General features: G+C 49.3%; 1 long non-coding RNA gene across 1 annotated transcript; it reads right to left on the bottom strand.

The window, feature by feature from the left end:
* Window positions 1–2,974: 2,974 nt before the first annotated feature.
* On the bottom strand, window positions 2,975–4,413 carry LOC119341816. The gene is made up of 2 exons (XR_005165285.1): window positions 3,451–4,413; window positions 2,975–3,339 (listed from the first exon to the last, which is right to left on the bottom strand). It is a non-coding gene; the product is annotated as an uncharacterized LOC119341816 (long non-coding RNA).
* Window positions 4,414–5,221: the final 808 nt, after the last annotated feature.

Below are 5,221 nucleotides of genomic sequence, written 5' to 3'. Positions count from 1 at the left end.
AGAGAAGGCTCTCGTGGACGTCGACGGCGGGGGTCATCTTGAATCCGACCCCCAGCCGGACACAATCCCGAAGACCAACAAGGCCCCAGAATCAGGCAGGCGGCCTCCATTGGCTGGAGGGGGTGTGTCTGTTCCACTGGCGACATCTGTCCAACCAGAGGTGCCGGATGCTTTATTGGTGGCGCTGAAGGGTGCCTCCATCGTTGATGAACATTGTGCCCTTATGGGTGCGGTGATTGAGAAGATTCAATCCGCTGAGAGTGGACTGAATGAATCATGTATCAACCTTATAAGAGGCTTCGGGGTATGTTTTATGAGGTTTGGAAGAGTGCCATAGTATAGATAGCAGCCCCTGATACACTGTTCGGTGAAAAGAAGAACCGGACAGACGATCAATTTTATGTTCGCAGGAGACTCACTTAATGACATTTATCTCTTTTAATAAGCAGGCATCTGTAGCGACTACCACCTCTTATGCTGCAAAAGTATCCGGACTGAGGCATAGTCTGGAGCGGGCCGAAGGAGAACTTGGCCAAGTGAAGAAACAACTGGAGGATAACCAAGGTATGCAGAAACCTTGTTCATTGAGCACAAATGATTAAGTGTGTATGATGAAAATATTTTTATGATGTGCTCTAGGGGCGACGGCCGAAATTGAGGTTCTTAAGAAGGCTGTGGCCAAAGCCGAGAAGAAGACAGCCGCAGAGCAGGCTCTTCGCAAAAAGTATGAGGCCCGAGTAATTGAAGCTGGGCGAGAGCTTCAAGAGGCCGTGATGAAATGCGAGACTTTGGAGTAGAGTTTATGAAGGAAAGAATCTGAACTCGCCCAAGCTCGCCAAGCCGCAAGTGATGCCCGGGGGAAAGCCCAAGGTGCCCTGAAGGAAATCCAGGAGGCGAGGAAATTTGCGGCTGGTAAGGCTTTTTCTATACAAAGCGGGTATTTGAAAGGAGAAAATCAAGTTAATAGTTTGAATTCTGATTTCTCTAGGGGTATTTGCGGAGCTGCCACGCAACATATCTGATGCCGCCCAATTCTATCGAGCCGAAGAAAGGAACACTGCGGATAAGCACTTTTGGATGCAGTATCTGGCACCGAATTATCCAGTGCCTTTTACCGATCAACTAAAGCAGCTGATCGAACTGCATAAGGCGGCCGAGCTAGCCATGAAGGATTTGATTATCCCGCTATGGCCCGCCAAGCGGATTCCGAGCAGTTACTTCAGGCTTGTGAAGCGGCTTGTGAGTGCTTGCCCTCGACTCGAAGTCATCAAGCGGTCGGTCTGTATAGAGGGTGCGCGAATGGCCTTCGCCCGTGCAAAGGTGCACTGGGGGAAGATGGATGCGGAAAAGCTGATGACCGAGGGACCACTGGAGGGAAAGGAGCACCGCAAGCCTGAATTATATTATGATGGTGTTTTGAAAGGGGCCCGCCTTGCGGCGGAGCGATGTACCAATGACATTATATTTCCATGAATACAGTCATGTTGTCCTTTGTAATATTGAACAAGGTCATTTATATTATTTATTGCTTGTTATTTGAAAGCTTCTCCTCCTGTGCAGCCGTTTTTATATATTAATCCCGAGAGTTGGCCAGTCGTCGGCTTCTGCCCTCACGTAGTAAGTACGGGGGTGTTCGGGATAAACCTGGCCACTCTTTATCCCAGTGTTGGGTCCTTGAAGGAGGTGTTCAGCGCAACGAACCAGGCAATCGGACTATAGGGCTTTATCACTTTTACTTAGCCATAGGAGTTTTAACAAAAGGAAGGTAGGCGCAGCCCCTGGTGTTCGGAAGACCGCACGAGGGACTCTATAAGCACCTGATCGAAAAAAAGCCGATCCATCGCATGCTGCATTGGTTATGGCATTATGCGGAAGAAATCCTTAAAGATTTTACAACCTCTCGAACAGCTGACCAGTCTCTCGATGTATCATGATAGTCAGTTTTCGGATTTCTCTACTGAGTTGCTTGTCTAGAAGAACCGGGACACAATCGCAGTAGTTCTCCCTATGCTACCTTAGCCGATATAGCGGAACGTAAGGTACCAAAACATGGGAGCCGGGCAAACCCAACTATTGACCCAAGACATGATTCGGAGCTGATGCATATAATTTTGTTTTTCAAGTTTTTTAAAATTTTCGGTACTGTTTTTCAAGTTTTTTAAAATTTTCGGTACTGTTTTCGCTCCAGTTTTTGAAACATTTGTCGAAACGAGGCATGTGATATGCCGTTGGAAAGCTACGAACGAGGTGCAACTTTCATATGTTGAAATATTTTTGAGATTCCTTACGGTTTTAAGTTAATTTTGAAAATCGTGCGGCGGACGACGAGTGGCAGCGGTCGTTTTTGGCGAAATTTTTGCAAACCGCTGGTCGGAATGATTCAAATGATACGCCGTTGGAAAGATATCGACGATACACAACTCTTTCATGTAGAACACTCTCTCTAATTCTTTACGGTTTAAGAGGAATTTCGAATTTACCGAAATGCGGACACTCTATTTTTTGCGACATCCAAATCAACGTGGGTACTTCATCCGACTGAAAACCGCACTGCAACGGACGAAAAAGCGCACTGCATCACACGGGTAAGAGAACTGCATGATTTCTTTTTTGTGGGACGTAAATTTTTTAAGACGAGGAAGAAAACCGCACTACTTTTAGACTGAAAACCGCACTGCATCAGACGGGTAAGAGAACTGCATGGTTTCTTTTCTGTGGGACGTAAATTTTTGAAGACGAGGAAGAAAACACTGCTTTTAGACTGAAAACTGCACTGCATCAGACGGACTAGCGGACTGCATGATTTCTTTTATTTAGACGTAATTTTTCTCAGGCGAGCAAGTGGACAACGCTTCACGTACGGCGTAAGTGAACCACAACACTTCCGAAAGTGAAACGCGGCACTACCTGAAAGTGAACCTCATGTGAGTTTTTTACCGTTCCCTAACTTTTTTTTTTGACTTCACATCGGGCATAAGGAACCGCAACACCATTAAAAGTGAATCGAAGTGGTGTCGAAAGTGCACCACATTACATTTTTTTGAACCACACACCCATCAACCTAAAAATCAAAATGAAGTGTAGAAGACCTTTTCTTTTTTCTGAACAAATAAATCGAACGACACTGCACTGACATTTTTTCTTCAAAACAAAATAAAGTGAATGACATGCCCACGCTCTCGGGACTGCATGCACACAGCCAGCCATTGTGCTCCAAGTGAACGGCATGCCCACGCCATCAGGACGGCCCGCACACGCCAGCCATGGTACTCCAAGCCACCGGAGATGCAACAGGAAACTAGCCCATCACAGCAGCACACCGAAGACAACACTAGCGAGCTGCACTTTGTCAAAAAAATTTAGAAGTGAATCACATACACATACATCAAGTACAATGGTACACTGAAACGCAACTAGAAACTAGTGAGCTCTATGTGAGTGACTACATACCCACAGCCCACGCGATTACAGCCGCACTACAAAACTTCCGTCGCTGAGCTGCACGACAAGCGTTACAGAACTGCAGAGGAGGGAATCAAGCAACGGAGCAGCAGAGAGGGGAACGGAGCAACGGAGCGCCGGATTCGTCCCTCGTCGTGCACTGAAGATTTCAGCCAAAAAACGAAATCAAAATGAACCGCAAAACCATTGTCACTGTGCTCACTTTTTTCCCTGCTCACTTTTTTCCATGTTCGTCTATGGGGAAAACCTTGGATCCGCCATTTAATGAGGAAGAGGGAGTACAGAGAGAGGGGAACCACCTGCATCGCCCTGGATCAGCATCAAGGTGGAGAAACCACCGACGAACAGCACGCACGAGGGAACCGCACTACAGTACCGGGGCCACCTAACCACGTCGGGAAGCAGCGGCAAACTGCACCTGCGTTGGCCGCCGCGAGCTAGGCAGGGGAGAAGCTCGGTGGTTGGGGTCGACGTCGGGGTCTCGCCGATGAGCAGCACGAGAAGCACCACGAGCTGCAGAGGTGGGGCTCAATCCAACGTCGGGCAATGCACAGCGGCACGGGGACGGATCCGCCAAGATTGATTGGGAGGAAGGGGCAGTGGGGCTGGGTGGTGGCCGGCGGTGGGGCGTCGCACGGGCCGGCAACGGCCTAGATCGGGCGGCTCAGAGCGGGGAAGGCAGCAGGAAGGGGAGCGCCTGCGACGGGGATGCGAGCTCGTGTGGGGAAGAAGGTACGAGGAGGTCGAGGCCATCCAGTCGGCGCGGCGCGGGGCGGGGCGCTCTGTCCAGAAAGACGGTGTTGGGCAGGGAGGGCGCACCGGCGAAGGTGGGGCGATTGGGCGAAGCATCGGTGTTGGTAGTTGGTCGGCTGGGGGTGCGGCGGTGGGTTGGTGGATCTGGGCTGGGGCGTGGGAGGAAGGTGGAGGGGATCGGGGGAGGAGTGGAGGAGGTGGGTCGGTGGGGTGGGTTTTTTTGTGTGCGGTTCAGATGCTCGTTGGGTTAGTTGGGGTGTTAGCAGAATAAGACTAGTGTTAGCAGAATAAGAGTCTTAAGGGTGTTATCATGATAGAGTAGTGTCAGCTGACAAGGATACTTGAGTTTTTATGTCCTCTACAACATTCACTCATTGCTAATTCTCCAAGTTGATTTTTCTGCTAAGTGAATGTGATCGGACCCTTTTCCCCCTCTATGCTAAACTCAACCCAGTCTGTTCACAAATTCTTCATGTGCGTTCTATTTGAAACCCGTTCAAAATCTTCGTTGTGTCCTTGTCAGCTGAAGAAATTGTGAATGAAACTTTAAAATATTCTTATCTGAATTTCTGGCTTTTGCCGCTCAAACCGTTACACATCCCATGATATGAATTATCTATTCACCCACGATCTTACACGATCTCCACCACACTGTACATGGGTGACACATGTCGCTAGGATGAGAAGGGTCAGGGGCACGTTTGTCCATTTTCCTCCGGCGAGCGGTTTTTTACTGTGGCTATAAATACCCCTCACCCTCCTCAGACTGCATTTACCCCGCTCGATCTCATTCCCCTCGCTCAAGCTCTCAAGCCCTAGCGCCGCCGCTACCTTCATCGTCGCCGGTGAGGAAGAGCTTCACTGCCTCGATCACGTCATCGTCGTACTCGCGCTGGCCACAGACATCTTCTCTCCGCCGCCGCTGTAACTGTCTTCCTCTGCCAAGTTAGGGCGTGGAAGATCTGAATAGACGAACTTCTAAATCTACACTTCCAGTTCGTCGTGT

The sequence above is a fragment of the Triticum dicoccoides genome, chromosome 7B, assembly GCF_002162155.2.
Source record: "Triticum dicoccoides isolate Atlit2015 ecotype Zavitan chromosome 7B, WEW_v2.0, whole genome shotgun sequence".
Taxonomy (NCBI): domain Eukaryota; kingdom Viridiplantae; phylum Streptophyta; class Magnoliopsida; order Poales; family Poaceae; genus Triticum; species Triticum dicoccoides.
This window is presented reverse-complemented; position numbering and strand designations above follow the sequence as displayed.